At 39.3% G+C, this 23,837-nt stretch overlaps 1 pseudogene; it reads left to right on the top strand.

Annotated features, from left to right (window-relative positions):
• Positions 1 to 22,580: 22,580 nt before the first annotated feature.
• LOC124973372 (olfactory receptor 2AJ1-like) lies at positions 22,581 to 23,522 on the top strand (annotated as a pseudogene).
• The last annotated feature ends 315 nt before the right edge of the window (positions 23,523 to 23,837 follow it).

Consider the following 23,837-nt stretch of genomic DNA (forward strand, 5'->3'; position numbering starts at 1 on the left):
TTCTAAAAGTCCCAAGAAGTGAGTGCACCCTACATCTTTTATAGGTTAAAGTCTCTTTTGTTCTCCAGTACTCTCCCCCCTTATCTCTCTCTCTTTCCTGCCTACATGACTAGGCCTGGTTTTGCATAAGTGAGAAGCCATGGGCAGGGGGAGGGCCAAGGTGATTCAGGCCGGCAAGGGCCCAGGGGGCATTAATTAGCAGCTCCTTGCTTGCAGTCCTTGATAAAGGCAGGTAAATTTGGTAATCAATGGACTCCGGAGATCCTTGACATTCCATTCTTCCAGGGGCAGTCTCCAACTTCCAAAGGCAGATGGCTTCATGGCTTCATTTCCTTGAATTGACCTGATTTTCTATTTCTACACTAACTACCTGTCCTTAATTCTGGCTTCAGGAGGAGATATTCTGTATATGTGTAAAAGGTCCATTGGTTTTCCAATATTATGTAGGTCAGAAATATCTTTATTGAGTTAAGTTTTGTATGACCTGTCTGCTGGTGATAAGGGCATGTTCAAATCATTCAGTATTGTTATATTGGGTCTTATCTGTGACTTGGTTTCAAGAAGTGTGTGTGTTTCTGTGTGCATGTGTGTAATTGCACACACTGATATTTGGGTCATATGTATTTACTATGTTTATATCTTCTGGTTGAATTATTCTCTTTACCATGATGTAATGGCTTTCTTTATCTCTTCTGATAATTTTTGCTTAAAATCTGCCTTGTCAGTTATGAGAATAGTGTCTCCTGTTTGTTTCTGTTCTCCAATTTGGATATTTTTCCTATCCTCTTACCTTTAGCCAATTGTTGCCTTTGCCTATGAGATTAATTTTTTGAAAATGCCATATAGTTGGATCTTATTTTCAATGTACTCTGGAAATCTTTGACTTTTAGTTATGGATTTTAGACCATTTATATTTGGGGTTATTTTGGAGTTGTGGTTTCACATTTTCTGCCTTTTTTGGTGTGTTATACTTAATTTTGTCTTAATTTACATTTAGTTGGTTGTTCTGTTGATCTTCATCTATTTTGGAGCTTTGGTGTTTGCTTTGATTTCCTCTGTGTAGTTCTCTTTGAATATTCTTCGTAGGTCTGTTTAGATGTCATGAAGTCTTTTATTTCATCCTTCTAATGGAAAGATTTTTATTTCCCCAAAGATTTTGAAAGAGTTTTGCTGGATATAGCAATCTCGTGTTGCAATTCTTTTCTGTTAATGATTAGAGTATCTCATTCCAGGACTTTCTTATTTATAGGGTGTGAAGTGAGTCCTATTGATTTGCCCCTTATTAACTTTATGTTTCTCTGTTGCAGCTTTAAATGTTATTTCCTTATTTCCTATTCTATAAATTTTGATTATGATATGTCTGGTAGAAATCCTCTTCTGATATTGTCTACAAGGGGGCCTGTATGAACCTGCATTTGAATCTGAGTTTATTTCTGATGTGGAGAGTGTTACTATCTTTCTTGAAAATACTCTTAATGTCTTCAGAGTGACTCTCCATGTTTTCATTTATCCAGTGACTCTGAGGTTTGTTCTCTTTACATTTCCACAGACTTCTTGTCTATTCAGATTATGATCTTCTATTTTTCCCTTGATTGCATACTTAGTACTCTAGTTTGTGTACACTTTTTTCAAGGCCTGAGGTTCTTCTGTCTTCAATGACTGATGATTTTTTTTCTGTATGCAATCTAATCTGTTATTGATGCTTTCATGTGAATTTTTAATTTTATTCATCATTTCTTTTCATGTTATCATTGGTTTATTGTGATCATCTTTATGCTCATAGAGAGGAATTTCATCTCCTCTACTTGTTCTTTTCATTCATTCCTTAAATCTTCTTTTAATTCATTGAACATTTGGAAAATCAGTTTTTTATATTACTTCTCTGGATTTAGTTCTGTATTTCCTTATCTGTAGGATCTTTTATTAGTGAATTGCAAATTTAGGAGTGAGGTTTATTTGTCCAATAGCCTGTTTATAAATTTGTTCAAATATCTTGGACTTGTGCTTCAACTGTGTTGGATTTTCCTTCTGTAATATGGGTGTTCTTCTGTGTAGTTTGTTTTTTGCTTCAGAGCCCATCCCCATCCCACCCTCCACACATGTACAAGTAGGTGTCCAGGAGTGCTATCTGAGATCCCTGGTGTTTGTTCCTCCTTGGATTGGTTATTGGTTTGTGATTTTTAGTCTCCCCAATTCTATGTGTTAAATAACATTGAGTCTTCTATGTGGAAAGGTCTTGTATGATGGAGATTCACTTTTACTTGCCTGAGATTTGAATTACTACTCAGCTGTAGGATCTCCACTCTGTATAGTGTTGTAATCACTCTCCAGCCCCTCTCATTTGAAAGGGGAACTTGGAAGAGCACTGATCTCAGCAACAGATCTACAGCCTCAAGATAAATGTCTTGGGTCTACATTGAATTCTGTAATACTAATTGAAACTTGCGTAGGAATAGTGTGATTAGCATTTGTCATCAGTATCAATACTAAAATCTGTGAACTAGATCAGGCATTAAATAGCAGGTTTTTACTACATTTTCTACTATATTAATATCCACAAAAATATGGATGGGTTTGGGATAAAACTTACTAATAATTCTATCAAACCTTTCTCTTAAGTGAAGAGAAAATAGAATAAGAAGGCAAGAGAAGTTTAGAATACCTTAAAAATGAACAGAACAGAAGCAAGAGATATGTAGCAGATAGCTGTTGTAGGAAAGAGGAATAAAATTTACTTAAAAACAACAACAGATAAAAAGAGAAAAAAGGAATAGGAAATTTTAGTTATTAATTGGGAAAGAGTGAAGGGACAATAATAAGAACAAAATCCATGGTTCCCAAAAAATAAAATAACAAATGCAAGTTCAAACCTTTTGAAACTCATATATAATATTTATAATATTTAAATATGTTTATATTTAATTATGTATATGTAATATTTACATATTCACATATATAAATACATTGGTTTAAGTAGTATTATATATTTTATATATTACAATATATTATACCCATATACATATAAATTTGAATGTATCCAAACAGTGAGAAAACACACACTCACACACCTACACACAAAAAAGGAACTTTGTACAGTGGAAAGTAGAAAAATAAAATAAGATAACATGATATAATCCTTGATAATATTTTCAAAGTTAAAATTCATTTGAAAAGTAAAAACTTGAGGAAATCTACAGATCTAAAAATTTAAGGCAAGAAAAAAAAGTATTTGAAAAGTGTTCTTGAGATGTGAGGGACTTGTTTTTGATGAGGGGGTCAAAACTGTGGGCAGGGATAGATTTTCATCTTCATATTTATTTTTGGCTGTGTAAACTTTAAGGTGAGGCCTGAGTTACTTGAGGTACAATTTCTCTGTGCTCCTCATTCAGCTGCGTCTTTGTGGCTGGGAGCCAAAGCTGGTTGTAGTAGCTCTTAGCTTCCTTTCTCCCAGTGTAGGGTGGGATGCACTGGGGGATGCTGATAAACTGTGTTCTATGGCAGATTGGTGCAGAGTTTAAATTAGAAGTTCCAGTAGTTGAGATTTGTTCCTGGACTGATTTCTGTGAGTGTTTGAGATCTGTTTCAAACACCTGTGGGTAGAGAGCTATTGATTTTTGCTGGACATCTGGATTTCTGGGGCCTCTGATAAAAAGAGGGAATAGGGATTAACCCACCATGGGTTTTATGCTACCTGCTATGAAGATAAATAATCAGGTATTTTCCCTGGAGTGCAGATATGCCTGTGTGAGTCTTACAGACCTCTTCCCTATAGCTCTTAAGGGGCATGACCAGTGGGCTATTAGGCTGCAGTGGAGGCTGGGTCTCCTTGAGGCCATCCTCAGAACCCTAGGCAAGCCTTCTGCCCCCACAGCTTGATGTGCTCCATTTCTCATCACTTACCAGTGCCCACATGTGACCCTGCCATGTGAAAAAGGGCTCCAAATTCCACACAAAGGCAAGTGAAAGAGGGCACAAAATCATTTAGTTTGGGAAGACAGAAGACCTGAGACTGAAGCCTTCCAGGTCTTTCTGACCAGCCCAAGATAGCAGACAGCCCAGGAGAAGCCTCTTCATGAGCACAGTCCTCCTCTGCAGTGCACAAGTGACACAAGTGACCACTCACCAGCGTCCTGGTGCTGCTGTCCTCTGTCAGTGCAGCACAGCAGTAGGTGGGCTGCTCCCTCCTCTCTGTTTCTTTTCTATTGATTTTTTTTTTTTTTAGGATCTGCAAACTCACAATACTGGTGTGATGGGCTGACAGACCTGGCTCCATGAGAATGTTATAGGCCAGACTCTAAGGAAAATGACTAAACAGACTCCATTTTGCTCTGAGACTCCATGTTATGTATGAAATAAGCTTCTGCCATGGGAACACCCTGCCTCTGTGCCCATCAACAGTTACTTAACATCACATGTTTAGCAATACAGAATGACAATTCCTATGTAAAGAAAAATTGCTCTCTTTTGATTCCTGTTGCTCCTAAACAATGTACCATTTGAACAGTGATTGTGTGGATGTTAGTAACCATTCTTCAGTTTGTACATAGGTAAGGGCCCTTTTGACCCACGTCCCCCTCTGTTGATGATCTCATGATGTTAGTTTGTAATTTTGAATCATAGCAACAGACACTTATGATTGATGTGATTTTTGGTATAAGAACCCCTACAACCCTGTGGTTGGGGCTGTTCTCCCAATAGTAATTTTTGGGGGGCATTGTGTGAGACAATCAGCTGGCCGACTTAATAAAGACTCTCAAATTTGGACTTCTCAGTGGTGATTGGTCTGTTCTTAAGTTGGGCACCATAACATTTGGAGCAGTCGCTGGTCACCACTGATCTGCAGAGGGGAGAAGTCACAGTGTTTCTCCTAGGGAAGGCCTCTGAGAGATGTTCCTCAGCCCCAGGCTGCACAGTCTGTGGAGCCCCATCCCAGGACTGAACTAAATTCTCCAAGAGTCACCTGTTTCTGCATCCCTGGGGGAACTGGAAACTGTTTCTAGTGGATCCATATCTGGGGACTCTGAGGAAGGCTGGATGCAGCATTACTTCTGAGTCTGGGACTTGCAAGACGGTGCCCAGGCCCTCAGGTCAGGAATCAGGAGTGTCCACTTGTCAATGTCTTTGGTGTCTTGTCTGCTCTGTGTTTGTTTGTCTTTTTCTGTTTTTTATTGCCTTGAGTGTGGATGTGGGTCTGTCTCCCTCATGTTCATCATATATGCCCTTCAATGCATATTGACAAATTTCCAGGAATTCCAGAGAAGGGCCACTGATGTCAGGACCTGCTGTGACATCTTTTTTCTCTCCAAATTCCATGAGAGAGAATGACCAACTTTTGAGGTTGGATGGTCTCCTCAGGGGACCACCAAATTGTCTTTGGGCAACCTGAACAATATGATCAAATTTTTTATAGTCAAATTTGGGAAAAAAATGTTAAAAAGGTTTTTAACCATGTTCACTAAGGCTTACATTATAATGTAAACTGCTGCCAACAGGAACTTCCAACTATTGGAGTTGGTCCACCAAAATGCCAGGCTAAAATTTTGATGGCTACTCTCCAAGAAAAACCGGTTTAGAACAAGACTCCAACCTGAGAGGCTCTCCCAGGAGACCAGTGGAGGCAAGTCCCTTGCTGTCTCTTCAGGACACTCCTTTAGGGAGGAATAGGGCATAACCTTTGTCCATATTCTCTTAATTCTTTTTCATGTCTGATGAAAAGGACCACATCAGGATGGAGGCCAAAAAGATTTTTAAAATTCTATTTTTTTGAGTTCATAATTTCAATCTGGTGCACCTAGGTTAATTTTTGATCAGACCTATTTTATCCAACTATAAAGTTTTCTTAATGCTTTGTTTCATTCAGAGACCAGTTTACAAGGGTTAACTCTCAATCTAATGGGTTTTAACAAATAAACTATAAGGTCTTTGTCCATCTGTTTATTTTATGTATATGTACACTGGTGTGTTGTCATGTCTACATATATTTGGTACCAAAATTGACATGTGAGCTCATAAATTAAAATTTTAAAAAATGGATCCAAATGCTTTTGATTTGCATGACTTAAAAGGTTTTTAAATTGGGTAAAGAAAAATATGGTTTTGTTTCCAGGTGGTCAAAAAATAAATAAAATGTTAATTTTATAAAATGTCTAATATCCATTATTTCTAGATTTTTCTTCAACAGGGAAGAAATAACTGATACACATCTCTGATAACTTAGTTTTTAAAAAATAACTAAATTAAATTTAACATATGGAATTGATCACGGATGTGTTTGTTAGAGACATCTGATTGGTTTAGAGAGTTAAAATGCTGACCGTTAAATATAACATCAAGTACTCTTAACTCCTTAAATTCCAGAGGGTAACAAACTTAAAACATTTTTGGTGTTTTCATGAATTGGTAAATAAAAAAAGGATTTAAATTTACTTTATGTTATCACTGAAAACATGGTTACTAAAAGTGTTAACAGGTATTATTCTGAATAAAGGGTCCAAAAGTTTCAACTTTATTTAAATAGAGTTCTGTAAGTAATAAAGTATTTCATCAGATTAAAATGGAGTAATTTGTCTAAATTCAGAAATTTATAAGGATTGTTTCAGAATATGAATTTTAAAAATGGGAATCAACAGATTAAAACATTACAAGATTTTAGATATAAAAATATATATAGTAAAAAATGTTTCTAGGTAAAACTGTCTTTATGTGATAAAATAAAGTTTTAATACATCATGTAAATAGCAAGAGGGTCTAATTAAGACATTAAAAACATGTAAATTAAGGGTAAATTTTAAGAGGTTTATGTGTATATATAACACAACAGTTAAAACTATTCAAGATTTTTTTCCTAAGGTCAAATATTAAGGTACTGATATAAAACAAAATTCAGTCTATATGCTGAAATGACAAATAATTCTTAAAACATTAATTTATTCTTAACGTTGTTAAATTTTATTCTCTAGAGCAACTAATCTTAAAAATTGGGGGTTTCTTACAACTCTGATTAAACAACAACTGTTAGAGTGTTGTACTACATTACAAAGTCTAAATTTTCTTTAAAAGCTAAACATGGTTAATATAAAAACATCAATGTAATTTTTATTTTATTACTCTTATTTATATATTAAATGTGTTCATATCTTACAAGTATACAAGTATTTAAAAGGTTTAAATAAAACATTTTATCAAACTGGTGTTCTCCAACCTAAAGTTGTAATGATAATTTTAAACTTATCAGAATAAAAAATTTATTGGGGATTTATTTATATCATTTAGTGTTCTACAACTGGACCTGTACCTTGTGTTACCTTCTGGACTGGGATAAAAATGTCAATATAGGGGCTGGGGAGATAGTTCAGCTGGTAGAGTGCTTGCCTCGCAAGCACAAGAACCTGAATTCGATCCCCAGTACCGCAAAAAAAAAAAAAAAGTAAATGTATTCCTAAAAGATAATGAGATCCTGATCTGTTTAAAAGTTAATATCATAAAACAAGAAAACATTTTGCCACTTTACTACACAAAAGGAAAGTTAAAAGCTCTCTCAGCTTTCTTCGATTCATGTTTTAAGTATAATATCATACTGTGTTAATTAACATTTATGTAGACTTAGGACACAATATATGTAAACTTTATAAAATGATATTTAAAAAAAGATAAAGATCAGCTTCAGAATTAGACTGCTTTACATAAGATTTATTAAGAGCCCTGCCTTACCTGAGATAAGGCTCTGCCTCCTACCTTACTATGTGTTATAATGGCTCCAAAATATGTCAGACTGAAGCTCATTTAAAGTTATATTCAAAAGATTGATTTTTTTGCTATAAAATTACTGTGATCTCAAACAGGGGATACAATATAGATAGCTCAGCCAAAATTTAACATAGATATTACACAACTAAATCTGTTTTTACTGTTGTTAATTCCATTTTGTATTTTCCTTGTAAACTCTGTAACTGTTGACTGATTAATGTTTTACAGAGGTACTGCTTCAAGAACAATCTAAATTAATTTGAGATAATAAGCCATTACCTATAGGACAGATAATATAAGCCCTAATTAAATAAAAATGGGTAAGTAGCTGTAAAGTCATAGACATTAAAGTTAAAACCCAGTACTCTTATTGTGTACTGATGAAATTTACTTGGTAGATGTTTAAGATCAAGACTTAAAGATTGAGATTAAAATAAAGGGGCCAAACAAATCAATATTTGGCTCTTGCCCTCAGAGTTAGCCTGAACCCGGGGACAAGAGAACTTCTCTAAGGAGCTTTGCAGCTCTGAGCCACATGACCTTTTGATCAGGGAGATTAACGAGACCACTAGAGGATGAAAAGCCAATCAGTGCACCTGCTGCAGAGGAGGGTCCTTGGAAAAGGGAGACATCCCTAATTCTTCCAAAGGAAGCCACCTTATCAAGGAGACCCTACCAGGTGAATGTCACTAACGAAGATAATAAGCTGCTCTCAAGTTCCCCAAGAGTGACCTTGTGGGAACTCAGCTGACTGTTAACAGCAGATAGGAACAAGGTTAATTTGACCAGCTTGATTTTAAACACCTAGCAAAACAGTTAAAACTAAAACAGTTAAACAAAAACAAAACAGTTAAAACTAAAACACAGTCATTCCTGTGCACTTTAAAAACTAACCAATAGTTATTTTAATGTAACTTGAGATGTACACCTGTGTTAACCCTCCCAAAATAAGTAAAACTAGAGGTGACAAAATGATTCTTAGACAAAAATGCCTGATAATTATAAAAAAAAAAAAAAAAAAAAACAACTGCCAGAGTTTTAAGTTTATGTCAGTTTAAGACCTACAGATCTTTCTAACCTCCGATACAGGTAGCCTTAATCAATGCTTTGCTTGTATGATTCTGTCCCGACCCACAGGACTACAACGGGAACCTGGAAGGGGGAGTGGGGATTGGGAGAGACAAGAGACACGAGAAATGGAGACAAGACAAAAGTCTGATCAAGTCTCATTTATTAAGGAAGTGAGTCCAGTTTATATTAAGTACAAAAGCCAATCAGAGGAAAGTAAGGAAGTATACTTGGCCAATCATAAAGCACCACGCAATCTAGCCTGATACACACATAGTATTGTCTGACAGTTACGTGTGCAGGAGAGGCACGTCCCGCCAGTATTCGGCAGGCGCCATCTTAGCTCAACATGTGGCAAGGCAGGGGCATGGCCTGCTGGCTCCGGACAGGTCCCCCTTTTTTATTTTATAGAGCTGGAGTGACAATCCCTAGGGAACTGCGCCTGTCTTAGGTTGTCCATGACAGAGCAACATCCTTACCCGTCATTGGATAATGAGGCTCTAGCCCTCATTTCCTGTCTTAGGTTGGTATGAGCTCTCATGAATCTTACCCATCATTGGTTGTCCAGTTCAGCTCACAGGGGCGATGGTTTATTAAGATCTAATATTGATCAGATGTTGCACCATCACAATCCATCATCTCCAGTAGATGGTAATGAACCTGAATAGGTTTCGCCTGTATAACCTCAATTTGAGCTTTAATGAAAGCCATGATCTTGTTAAATATCAAAAGACCTATAGATACGATGAGCAGCAAGCAAAGAAGGGGACCTAAGAAGGGAAGGAGATAGGGAAGGAGTCCACTGAATCCAGTCCATAGTGGATTATCCGCCAATGCTCATCAGCATTTTTCTAGGTCTTTTTGCAGCTGTTTGATCTTGTTCTTAATGATTCCTGACTTGTTGGCATAGAAACAGCATTTCTCCTGTAAAGTCAAACAAATGCCTCCCTGTTCAGAGTTGGAAGGTCCAAACCTCTCCTATTTTGTAGGACCACTTCTGCTAAGGAATCTACCTGATCTTGAAGATCTTGTATGGTGCTTGAGAGTATCTGTACATCAGAGATCAATTGTTTGGATAATTTAGTATATTGAGTAAGAGAAACCCCCAAACCAGCAGTACCTGAGGCCACTGCTGTAGTTATTCCAAGTCCTGCAAGTAAAGGGATGAAAGTGACAGTGCGTTTAGCTCACCCTGCAATGTGATCAATTGTTGGTATAGGAACAGGCTCATCTCCTGGAATAATGTCTACATCTGGGAGCAAGGCAGCTAAGACACGTAGTCCAGTCCAGTTGATAGGCAGTTGAGTAAAAGTCTTATTACCTCCACAAACAAATACAGTGACATTAGGGGGGCACAATGGCTGTGAAAAATTGAATGTCTCGAAGCAATCACTAAATGTTATAGTTCCTACATCTAAATCCCAGGTATTATTATAGTCAGGTGAGGAAATCAAGTAGTATTGGAAAACATGAATGGTTGTACCAAAAATGGTGGAGTCGGTAGACAATTTTTACTGGTGAAATTGGACCACGGCATATTAGGATAGGTTATATTCTTAGCAATTTTTCTAGTGAGGTTAGTAGCTGAGTCATTTCTATAATCAATTGGAATAGCTAGTGGAATGGGATATCCTAGTTGCAGGCAAAGCCAACAATCTGCAGTCAAGGGAGAATTGGACCGATTAAGCAAGGCGTAGTGGCCTCAAGGATATCATAAGTGGCAGGGTCTATCTCAGAAGGTCTGTGTTTAGGTAATGCTAGTGGGTGATATAAGAGACTGGGATGGAGTTCCTCGTACATTCGTTGAATTTTTTCATGAACTTGTTTGGCTCTATTAGAATCATGGGGACCTCCTCTGTCAGGTACATGTAGAGGGGCCATAGTAAACCAGCAAACTGCTTCCCCTACTAAGTCTGCAGGACATGAGGCAACACTTAATTTTCCAGGGTTATTAGACCAATCCCCTCCAGCCGATTCTGGATGGAACCTTAATAAGGTGGTAGTAAAATAGATTTTATTCCCTGAGGAACAAGTTTGAACTAAGGAATAACAGGAGCTATGGAAGGAAGTGTAAAAGGTTGTGCAAGGACAGGTTGCAGGTTTGCCATTAACTGTGGGATTAATTTGTGGTTTTTAGATACAATATCACAGAGTATGTGTATTCCAAAATGCCATGTGACTGCCACAATCTATCTCTATGCATTGTTTTGGGAGATTACCGATGTATGACAGCTCATAACTTGTCTCACCAGTACTCAATATAAATCTTCCCTCACACTTACATGGTTTGTTCTTGCACTCCAATAAATACTCACAAACCTTAGCAGGGTTCCCAAACCCTGCATGACTGTAGGAGAGCAGTGAAGAAGCAGCCATTATCCAGAGAAGCAATGTTTTGTTCATACCTGTGGAAGGAGAAGAAAAGACTCTCAGGGATGATTTTTATCCCTGGAGGAGGTAACTTCATTAACTTGGTGCACAAGGTGTTCTGGCAGCCATCTGACTGCATCAGTTTTTTGAGAGAAGATGCAGACTGAGCCTCGACCCCAGATCAAGACTGGGTCTGGACCATGCCATTAACTATCCAATGGATCTTTCCATTTTACCATGGAAAAATGCTTTTGAGATTCCAGGTGCCAGAAACGATCAGTGGCAGATTTCCCATGATCATCCACTTTTAAAAAATTGAGAATGAGTAAAGCATGACTAAGTATACTATGGGGAGAACCCTTGATTGGGTACCATTCCCCCTTTTTTTATTTTATCAATAGTAGCTTTAAGGGAAAGATGTGCTCTTTCGACCATTCCTTGGCCTTGAGGATTATAAGGAATTCCGGTGACATGTTGAATTTGTAATTTGTCACAAAATTTTTGTAGGGTTTTGGCTGTATATCCAGGTTTGTTATCTGTTTTAATTTGTTTAGGTATGCCCAAGAGTGAGAAGCAATGCAATAAATGGGCAATTACGTGTTTTGTTGTTTCTCCAGCCTGAAGAGTAGTCATTATAAATCCAATAAATGTATCTATGGAAACATGAATGTACTTTAGATTGTCAAATTCTGAGAAGTGAGTAACTTCCATTTGCCATATCATGTTAGGAACAAGGCCTTTAGGATTAACTCCTAGATGTGGAACCGGTAGAAGAGTAGCACACGTGATACAGCCTTTTACTATTTGTCTTGTTTGTTCCCCAGTGATCTTATAGAGTAACCTAAGAGAGCAGGCATTTAAATGGTATAGGTTATGATGTCTTGAGCTTGCCTAATATTATCTGAGAAGGCTACTGCAACCACTTTGGTGACTGTGTCAGCAATTTTATTGCCTTTGACCAATGACTCTGGAAGGCCAGAGTGAGCTCTGATGTGTCCAAAAATAAAGGTTCCCCTCTGTTATGGTTTAGGGTCTGGCATTGAAGGAATAGTGATGCTGTTTTAGAAACATGTCTGATTTGAGGGACAGTTTCAAGGAGTGGCACTGAGTGTGCTAGGTAGGCACTGTCTGTGTAGCTATTAAGGGGTTGATTGTGAAAAGCAGATAAAGCTGCAATAATAGCCTGTAATTTGACAAGTTGGGCAGATGTGCATTTTGTCTGGAAAGTGACAGTTTTATCAAGGAAAGTGTAAGCAGCTGTTCCTGTGGATGACCCATCAGTGAAAACTACAAGAGCATTGTATTAGGGCTCCCTTCTGATAATACAAGGGAACACAAAAGGATGTAGTTTGCAAAATTGAACCAACTTATTTGGTGGATAATGATTATCTATATCACCTGTGAATGAGGCACAAGCTATAGGCCACGTGTCATTATTTTGTAATAGCCAATTGACCTGAGGTCAGGTGTAGCGTTGAATAATTTTATATGGTTCTATTCCAAAATATTTTCTAGAATTTTCTCACCCCATGATAATCAGGTCAGCTACTGCATCATAATAAGGCAATAGCATCTTTTTGGGTGAGGAAGGAAGATGGATCCACATAATAGTATTATCTTGCCAGAAAAGACCCATTGGAGTGATAGAAGTATTAAATATGATGAGTGTTAAGGGGCGAGAATAATCAATATTGGTAACAAATTGACCTGCAATAGCGTCCTCCACTTTTTTAAGAGCAACTAATGCATCAGGAGATATAGTCCTGGATGATTGTGGGTTAGGGTTCCCTTTTAATATCTCGAACAATGGTTTTAATTCCCCTGTGGTTAATTTAAGGTATGGTCAAAGCCAATTTATATCACCAAGAAGTTTTTGAACGTCATTAGGGGTCTTTAAATGATCTCTCCTGATGGTTGCCTTTTGATTAATGATCCTAGGATCATTGAGTAAAAAGCCTAGGTAAGTATAAGGGTCTTGTAGCTGAACCTTTTCTGGAGCAATTTGTAGCCCTGCTGCAGTCAACTGCTGTTTAATCTCTGTGAGACATAGTGATACCTATTCTCCTGATTGTCCTGCTATGAGTATATCATCCATATAATGAATAATATACATCTGTTTCCAAGAATCTCTAATAGGTTGTAAGGCATGAGCAACAAATTTTTAGCACAAGGTCAGACTGTTAGCCATCCCTTGTGGCAATACTTTCCACTGATAACTTTTCATAGGTTCCCTAAAATTTATTGATGGTAGACTAAAAGCAAATCTTTTTTGATCATTTACATGTAGAGGGATGGTGAAAAAACAATCTTTGAGGTCAATAACTGCCTTAAGATATCCTTGAGGGATGGCTACTGGAGATGGCAGCCCTGGTTGTAGGGCTCCCATGAGCACCATAGTGACATTGACAGCCCTTAAGTCCTGTAGTAATCTCCATTTACCAGATTTTTTCTTAATTACAAATATAGGAGTATTCCAAGGAGAGTTACTCTCTATGATATGTCCAGCTGTTGTTCCCGCACTAACATTCGAGCAGTTTCAAGTTTTTCAGAAGTTAGCAGCCATTGATCAACCTAAACTGGCTTATTTGATTTTCAACTTATTGGATCTGCACACAGTTGGGGTGCAGGCATGTCAATGGCTGAAATCAAAAATTTCCCAAACCTTTTCTGTTTATCTGTCCCACATTGGGAATAGGATGTAAAATACCGTTTTAGGCCTTTCCTAATCCTTTACCTGGTGTATATCCCTGAGATAGCATTTGAGCAGCAACCGTTTCATTGGGGCTACACATGATTACTTTCATCTGAGAGAGTAGGTCTCTTCCCCACAAATTAACAGGTAAATGAGGTATGATATAATGCTTAATGAGACCCTTATTGTTTTCTTTGTCTTTCCAAGCGAGGTATTTAGAACTCTGCTTGGGATTTATACTTTGGCCAATACCCCGAAGATTGGTCATAGTTTCTGTGGTAGGCCAAGAAGAAGGCCAATCCTGTTATTTAATTATAGTTACATCTGCTCCAGTATCTATCAGACCTTTAAATGATTTGCCATCTAGCCATAAGGTCAAAGAAGGTTTTTGATCAGTTATGTGTTGTACCCAATATACATTAGAGGATCCAAAACCTTTATTTCCTCTCCTAGGATTTTGAACTGGGTGTTTAGTTGGAACTGAAGGTAACAATATCAATTGTGCTATTCTTTCTCCCTGAGTAATGGTAATAATGTTGTTCTCTGTTTTAGCCATTATCTTAATTTCTCCCAGGAAATCTTGATCTACAACCCCTGGGAGTACTTGTAAACCTTTCATGATGGAACTACTTCTTCCTAAAATTAGGCCAAAATAACCTGGGGGCAATGGGCCAAGAATTCCAGTACTCAAGGCTTGAGGGCCCATTTCAGGGGTTAATATGACATAGGAGGTGGAACTGAGGTCCATCCTGCGCTTCCTGGGGTTGCTCTACTGAGGTCTGAAATGGATTGTTTTTGTTGCTGTTGCTGCTGGCTGAAACAAAGCTGATTGCCCCATATGCTTGTTTCGGGGCCTGAGGCTGGCCCCTCCTCCTGTTTCCCTGCTGTGGTGGGATGGGATTTCCCTGATCATCTCTTTTGAACTTGCACTCATTAGTCCCAATGTTTTCCTCTTTTGCATCTAGGGCAGAGACCAGGTGTCTTGGTCTTAAGAGTTTTTTGTAAGTCCGATCTGTAATCTTTGGCAAAGTGTCCGCCCTTACCGCATTTAAAGCAGACCCTCTTGTCTTTTTCTTTATTATTAAGAAAGTCTCTCACTGTTTGCCCACTAAAAGCAGCTGCCATTGCTAAGCCCTGTTGGTAAGAAGGTCCTATATCTGAGCACAAATGGATATATCCAATTAAATCAGTTTTCTTTCTGTATGGTCTTATAGTGGCTTGGCATGTGGGATTGGCATTTTCATAAGCAAGCTGCTTGACATAGTCTAGACCTGCATCTGAACTGCCAAAAATGCGACCAGCCGTTGTTATAAGTCTATGAACAAAATCAGCAAAGGGCTCATCGGGGCCTTGTTTGACTCCTGTAAGAGACATGCTGATGTCTCCCTTAATAGGTAATTTTCTCCAGGTCTTAGTGGCTGCCGCCTGTATCTGATCATACACTCCAGGGTCATACTGCATCTGAATGTCTGTGGTTTCAAAATTACCCACTCAAGTGAGCATATCAAAAGTCCACCCATTTCCCACCTGTTGATTTCTTTTAGCTGTCTCTTTGCAATTTTCAAAATATTCAGACTTCCAAAGCAAGAAGTCACCTCCAGTTAGGGTGGCTCTGACTAAAGTATTCCAATCCTGTGGTGTTAACCAATTTTCTGCTATGGAATCTAAAATAGCAAGGGTGTACGGTGCTGTAGCCCCGTACTGAGAAACAGCAGTTTTTAATTCTTTTATGACAGTAAAATCAAAGCCATTGTGGTGCCTCCAGGGTTGTCCCTGATTATCCCTTGTCTCAGTAACAGGGAAAGCACTTAGAGGAGGGGATTTAAAATCTCTGTTAATTAAGGAAACTCCTCCTCTTGGACACTGTTGTCCAGGTTGAATTTGAGGGCAAATATCCCTTTTAAATCCATCAGGACTGGGCGCTGATTCATTGCCTGTCTTTAATTTTTGTAGCCTAGCAATCAGAGCTTGATATTGTTCCTCTAGTATTTGTTCCTCCAAATGTTTAATTTTCTCTTTGAGGTCTTCCTTTGGATCTATTACTGCCATTGCCATAGGAGCAGTGGGTGTGCGATAGGGAGGTGGATGTGATAAAACAGACTGTCCTTGTTTAGGCAGGCAGTCGGGATCATGATATTTTTGAGGCTTCCTCATTTATGAGGTCCCAATCAACTTCCTCATTGTCTATTTTACTCTCGTTTGAAGGGTCTTTAAAATGAGTCAATGAAGGATAAATTTTAGGCGGAGCTTTGTTCTGATATTGAGTTTTTTTTTTTTTTTTTTAACATCTGTGCTGCCTGCATCTGGAAAAGGACTTGTAACTTGCTCATCTTCACTCTCAAGAGAAGTAAAATCTACCTCCCCCTTATCCTCAAAGGACTTTTCCCGAAGATCCTGCTTTGATGCTGTTTTTAAAATGTCCTTTGTCTGAGAAACAGTTGTTGCTATATCAGAATCATTTTTTGTGTGCTCTAAAAGATCTTTTATGAGACTCCAGTAAGCAAAAATTGTAACAGGAATCTTATCTGGACCGAATGTTCTATAAAAGTCCATCAAGGCAGCTCCCACTCTATCCCAGCTTCTTAGATTAATGTTTCCTTCTTGTGGGAAACATGGGCAGGTGTCCTTGATAAGTTCAAAAAACGTAAAAAGCTCATTACTTTTAACCCTTACTCCCCCTGTCTTTAAGGCTTCTTTTAATTGCTTAACAAAAATTTTATGCTTACTTAATTCTTGTCCCATAATTAGGCGTTACTGTACCTTTTAAGAGCGACACAGCAGGTTCACGCAGCGATCTTTGTTGAACTGACTTCTGCTGTGTTCAGCTGAACTATCAAACACCTCTTCCCTCATGATTTACCCCGTGTCTAGGCCCCACATTGGGTGCCAATTTGTCCCGACCCGCAGGACTATAACAGGAACCTGGAAGGGGGAATGGGGATTGGGAGAGACAAGAGACATGAGAAATGGAGACAAGACAAAAGTCTGATCAAGTCTCGTTTATTAAGGAAGTGAGTCCAGTTTATATTAAGTACAAAAGCCAACCAGAGGAAAGTAAGGAAGTATACTTGGCCAATCATAAAGCACCACGCAATCTAGCCTGATACACGCATAGTACTGTCTGACAGTTACATGTGCAGGAGAGACACGCCCCGCCAGTATTCGGCAGGCACCATCTTAGTTCAACATGTGGCAAGGTGGGGGCATGGCCTGCTAGCTCTGGACATGATTCCCTAACCCTAAGTAATAAAAATAAAGGGATCTCTACTAAACAAAGAGATCATGCCAATAAAAAGATATTTTACAAAAATAAGATGACATTAAGTAACTTAACTAAATGTTGTGTTTACATTCCTGATAACCCTGACAGTGTTAAGACTTACAATTAAGTCCTTATACTCTCCAACCTTGTTAGACATCGTTAGGCCTTTTTATGTAAACAACCTCTCAGCTCTTCCATCTCCTGATAAGAGATTATTAATTTCTATCATCTTCATGATATTCATTGACAAGTTCCAGATGCTATTTATTTTGTACTCATGGTTTTTTGTTTCTTTCATAAAATAAGACTTTTACCCCTAGAATGATCCAATTTCTAACAAGAAACATTTTACCGCTTGCCCCACCCCACCTCATCCCCTCTCAGCTGGAAGCAGCAAGAGTGTTCATCACCCTTTTTTCTTAGAGCAGTAAAAAGTCCCTAAAATTAGAGGGGTAAAATAAAAACTTTGAAAGACAGTCAATATAGATAGGTAAATTGTGTTAAATCACAAAAATAAGGGCCAGTTTTTGAAAGTTAGAGGCAAATGACCTTTGAGAGATTAAAATGTTAATGCTTCCAGAGCCCTTCCTCCACCCTTACCAAGAATCTGCTCCTCTTCTAACCTGTTGTTAAGTTTCTCCAACAGGTTCAACTTATCAGAGAACCAGTTTCAGGAGACCACTGATTTCCAACACCCATTTCAGTCAGAAGACTATGTCTCCATCAAATTGCTCCAGAAAGGACTAATACCCAGCTGAAATGGAAGGGACCTTACTCACAACATGAACTCATCACATCTGAGTCAAGACAAGAGAAAAATGGACAGCCCTCAGAGACTCCAACCACTGCCTAAAGATAAGACTGAAAAAATGTTAATCATGTTTTTTCTCTTACTTGGACTATATCAGGAATAGTTCCATGCTTGGCCCTTCAACTTTTTGAGATTACCAAATGGAATTAATTCTGCATTGCTGTTCACATCTTTCCCCAGGAGTATGATGGGGAGGAAAAAGGGAACTTATGTGACTCATGCATTGATCTAAATGAGTGGCCACTGTCTTAGTTCCCCTCCAGTAGAAATAAACATAGCCAGCTACAAGCTATAGGGACCACTACACTTATAACAGGAAACCAAAGTTTCAAAACCTTAAGTAGACAAATAGATCTACACTTAAATAAATTTCAAAAAACTCCATAAGCCACTGAAAAATTCCCTTGATTCATTTGCTAAGGTAGTTTAACCAAAAAAAAAAAAAAAAAAAAAAAAAAAAAAAAAACGATTATATTTGCTGTTTTCAAAATAAAAAAAAAAAAATTATGTATGGCCTTAGGAGAGACCTATTGTTTCTATACTAACCACTCAGGTGTTATTCATGATAGTTTATCTTTGATTTAAAATAAAAGGTTCAAAAAAGTGAAAAAAAAAAAAAAGCTAAAAGCCTGAGAAAAATTGGTACCAAAATCTGTTCTCTTGGTTCCACTGGTTAACTACTCTAATAACCACAATGGTGAGACCTCTCATCTTAGTTATGTTGGGATTTTAATCAGGCCATACATGATAAACTGTTCAACTAAATATGTTACAGATAGAATCCAGTCTGTTAAACTAATGGTGTTGCACACTCACTACAATCACCTATGCACTACTAATGAATCAATGATTTGATTATGTTCAAAAAACAGTGGGGAATGTGATGGACTGACAGATCTGGCTCCATGAAAATGTTATAGGCCAGACTCTAAGGAAAATGACTAAACAGACTCCATTTTGCTCTGAGACTCCATGTTATGTAGGAAATAAGCTTCTCCCATGGGAACACCCTGCCTCTGTGCCCATCATGAGTTACTTAATGTGACATGTTTAACAACATAGAATGATAATTCCTATGTAAAGAAATATTGCTCTCTTTTGATTACTATTGCTCCTAAACAATGTACCATGTGATTGTGTGGATGTTAGTAACCATTCTTTAGTTTGTACCTAGGTAAGGGTCACTTTTACCCACTGCTCCCTTGGTTGATGATCTCATGATGTTAGTTTGTAATTTTGAATCATAGCAACAGACACTTATGATTGATGTGATTTTTGGTATAAGAACCCCTACAACCCTGTGGTCGGGGCTGTTCTCCCAATAGTCATTTTTGGGGGGCATTATGTGAGACAGTCAGCTGGCTGGCTTAATAAGGACTCTCAAATTTGGACTTCTCAGTGGTGATCAGTCTGTTCTTAAGTTGTGCCCCATAACACTGGGATGCACTTTCCAGAGCAGAAATTCTAGGTGGGTAGAACTTCGTTCTCCTGGGGATCATCATCATGTTCACCCAGATAAACTCTGGTTTTCACAACTATGGTGACTTGTTCTCTCAGGTAGATGTATGTGGATGATCACAGCATTATCCCTTTCATGCATGCAGGGGAAAACCACTTCTCTGGTGAGACACATCCGTCACAGGGGCAAGGGAGGAGCCAGGATCCCAGTCCAGCTGTCTGACTCCTCCAGTCCAGCTTCAACAACAGAGGTGGTATTGTTCCAACTTCACCAACAGAGGTGGCCCACCCAGGGCACTCTACCTTTCACTTTGAAACTGGGCAAAAGAGGGACCCACAGGACTCCTCTGGTGCTGGTCTGGCCAGGCATCCAGGATGAAAGGGAGACACTGGGTGTGGGCAGTACAGTCTCAGTCCTCTCCTTCCATTCAAATCCCTCTACCAGGGAACCCTGTATGTAGGCTGTTGGGCCTGTCCTCAACCCCCAAGCCCTTTGTGGCTGTCCTGAGTGTGGGGAAGCTTGTCATCCAGCAGGGATACCCCACACCTCTGTGGGTCTCCCCTTCCTACCCAGATTCTTCTAGAAGGCCAGAGCTCCACATCCACATACTGAAGCAGCAGGATAGAGATCTGGGGCATACTTGGAACCACGTTGCTCACCTTATTCCTTGTTCTGGGGCCCAGGTGCTGATGAAATGTGGGGAAAAGAGCTTATTCAGGCCTGGGATTGTCACTGTCCTGGAAATGCATCTTGCAGGGTCTGTGAAGAGCCCCAGATCACCTAGCCACCAAGGAAGCCTCCTCCTAAACTGTCCCCAAAGACCTGGGTGTCTCCCTCACCTTTGCAGAAGCAGGTTCCAGAACTCAGCCTTCTCCTGGGAATAAGCTGTGGCATGACTGTCATTCCGTCATGGCTTCCCACCTACTATACTTGTGACATCACACTCTTCTGTGGAGACATGATGCCACCTTTCAGGACCAAACTCAGCTTGTGTTTTAAGTTGACCCTGGAATCTTTCATGCTGGTAAGAATGGGAAAACATTCTTCCATATTCAGGGGAGGTCGTGAGTGCAGATCACACCCCTTTCTGTGGACACTACAGGCTTTTGTGTCTATTGGACTATGTTCTGGGTTCCTACATTAGTGAATGCAAAACAGACTCAGAATAAAACAATTCTAAAATAATTGATCTCAAACTAAGGAATTTCCATCTAATCAATAAAATATTTTTCTTTATGCCAGACATGGTGGCATACCCTTGCAACCTCAGCAACTTGAGAGACTGAGGCAGGAGGATCTCAAGTTCAAAGCCAGTCTCAACAAAAGTGAGGAGATAAGCAACTCAATGAGAACCTGTGTCCAAATAAAACACAAAATAAAGTTGGGGATTGGGCTCAGTGTTTGAAGGCCCCTGAGGTGAACCCCTGGTAGATCCACCCAAAAAATTCCCCTGTTCTTGCTGATTGGCAGAATCACAGACTCTTGGACAGAAGTCCCAGTGCTTCTCTTTTACTAGCAGAGCAATAAAACTTCTTTTTTCTTTTTCTACAAGCTCTATTCTCATTATTGGATTGGCATTAAAATGGAGGTTGGAGCTTTCAGTAACACCGTATCCTCATGTTTCCACCACTTATAGCTGTTATATGTGAATACAATTCTTGTTTTGAAATATGTTATCTAATGTTAGTAGAGTTACTATAGTACAGCTTACTTGTGCCATTTACATGCTGTATGATTTATATCGTTTGATTTTCAATCTCTTTATGCATTCACATCCAAACAGTGACTCCTATAGGTAGCATAGAATTGACCTTGTTTTCATTCTGTTTGATCCCTACCTTCTGATAGAATTGTTCAGTCAGATCACATTTAATGTCACTGTTGATGTAATGAGATTTATCTCTGCCTTTTTACACTTTTACCTTTTATCATGTCTGTTTTATTCCTCTATCCCTCTTCACTGTGTGTGTTTGTGTTTTACTGGGGACAAGCACAGGCATGCTCCAAAACTAAACTATATCCCCAGGGCCATTTAACATTTTATTTTGAAAGTGGGTGAGGATAAGTTGCTGTGGCTGTCCTAGAATTTTGATCACCCTGGCAAGGCTTGCATCACCATACCAGGCTACTGCTCTATTTCTGTTTCTTTGTTTGTTTCTTGCTTGCTGAGGAAGAAATTCTTCAGTGAATTTTACAGTTTTTATGTATCAACCTAGTTATGAGTTACCACATGTGAGAGACATGCTCACTTGTCGAAACACAAGGAATGAATTTGTTAAAGAGTTGGACCTTCCAAGAAACTGAGGCAGAGGAAAGACCCCCTTTAAAGTTCAGTTCTTGCATTCAAATCAGATATATTTTGGACATGTCTGTAAGTAATAGGCATGAGCTGATTGAAGGGATTGGAAAAGGGGAAGGGATACTCTCAAGGGAGAGAATGTGTCCTTTCAGAGAGAAGGACAGTATGCCTTTCCTCTACTCCAGTTTTATTGGGTTCGAAGAGAAATTTCTAGAGAATCCTACCCACATTCACATCTTCACCTCTGACTGACCACCAGGTAATAACAGACTCTCATGTCGCCACAATCAATGTACCTTAATGCCACTTTGGCCTATACTGAGTGGTTCTAATTGGATTCTTAACCAAAGAATTATCCTGATATTCCAAAAGGTGCTCAGTGAAAAGAGTCACAATAACCCAAGGAGTTATTATCAACATGGTCAAGGGTCCCTTCCCTGATGGAACACAGCATCATGTGATTCAAGCAAGTAAATGTCCATCCTGCAATATGGGCCCAGTACAAGAGCCAGCAGAGAGGCCCTCCGTGTTGGTTAGGAAACATGCCTCACTAGGCCTCGTGGTGTTTCTGAAACACAGGTGCATGTCACTAGGATTCAGCTACTTTTCCTTCATGGCCTTCATAATTCAGTGATCATGCATTTGTTTAAACATTTTTTTAAAATCTTATTTCTTCTATTTAGTTGCACATGAGAGAAGGCATGTACATATTTTCATAATTCATACATGAATAGAGTGTAATCTCTCACTTTCCTGATCACACATATTGCAGGTTGCAGGGGTCAGGCAGTCATGTATGTTCATGAGGTCATAATGTGTGTTTCACTATACTGCCATTTTTACAAAATGTTTGGTTAAATATGAACCCTCAGCATGAGACCCGACAACATCACTGCCAGCACCAACTTCAACCTCCTGGGGCTCTTCTCCACTTCCCACTCCAGCCTGGTCTCCTTCTCCTTCCTGGTTGGCGTTTTCATCGTGGCCCTGATGGAAAACACGCTTATGATCCTGCTCATCCACAGGGACCCATGCCTGCACACCCCCATGTACTTCCTGCTCAGCCACCTCTCCTTCATGGACATAATGCACATTTCCAACATCGTTCCCAAGGTGATCGCTGACTTCCTGTCAGGCAGCAGAGCGATTTCCTTCACAGGCTGTGGGACCCAGTTGTTTCTGTCCCTCTTGATGCTGGGCAGTGAATGCCTTCTCCTGGCTGCCATGTCCTGTGACCGCTATGTGGCCATCTGCCACCCCCTGCGCTACCCGGTACTCATGAGTGAGAGAGTCAGTGTGCTCCTGGCTGCGGGGTGCTGGCTTGTCGGGACCCTCAATGCCACCATCCACACAGGGCTGGTCCTCCACTTCCCTTACTGTAACTCTAGGGTGATCGATCACTATTTCTGTGAACTTCCTGCCTTGGTGAAGTTGTCCTGTGCAGACACCTCATGCTATGAATGAGGGGTTGATGTGAATGCCATTATTTTCCTGCTGATCCCTCTCTCCATGATCTGTGCATCTTATGTGCAGATTCTTCTCACCATTTTCCAGATGAAGTCATCCGAGGCATGGAAGAAGGCCTTTTCCACCTGCTCCTTCTACATGGTCATGGTCCTAATGTACTATGGGCCCTTCATTTTCACCTACACGAGACCCAAGTCATACCACACCCCAGGCCAGGACAAGTTCCTGGCAATATTCTACACCATCGTCATGCCCACCCTCAAACCTGTCATCTACAGTTTCCAGAACAAAGACGTCCTGACGGCCCTGAAGAGCCTGCTCAGAAGTAGATTCCTGCATAAAAATTGAACAGGAAATATGCCTGAAGATTGTATTCTTTCAATCATGAGCCGGAGTGCTGTGTCTTCATGTTTGTTCTTAGGTTAAACTCAAAGTTTTATTACTGGAGCACTCAGTTGAACTATCATAAACATGTTGCATGAGTAAAGCAAGCAAAAGTTGTGTCTCATTACATTTAGTGATTGTTTCCAAGAGTTGTAGAAAGACTGCATTCCTATCAGCAACTACGTGGTCCCAGGTTCTTCTAGTGCTCCCTATAATGAGCTTCCTGGTCCTCCCAGTGTGATTCCCTGCACCAACTGCATGACTTTCTCCTTTGGTGTT

The sequence above is a fragment of the Sciurus carolinensis genome (genome assembly GCF_902686445.1).
Source record: "Sciurus carolinensis chromosome 19 unlocalized genomic scaffold, mSciCar1.2 SUPER_34, whole genome shotgun sequence".
In the NCBI taxonomy this organism is placed as follows: domain Eukaryota; kingdom Metazoa; phylum Chordata; class Mammalia; order Rodentia; family Sciuridae; genus Sciurus; species Sciurus carolinensis.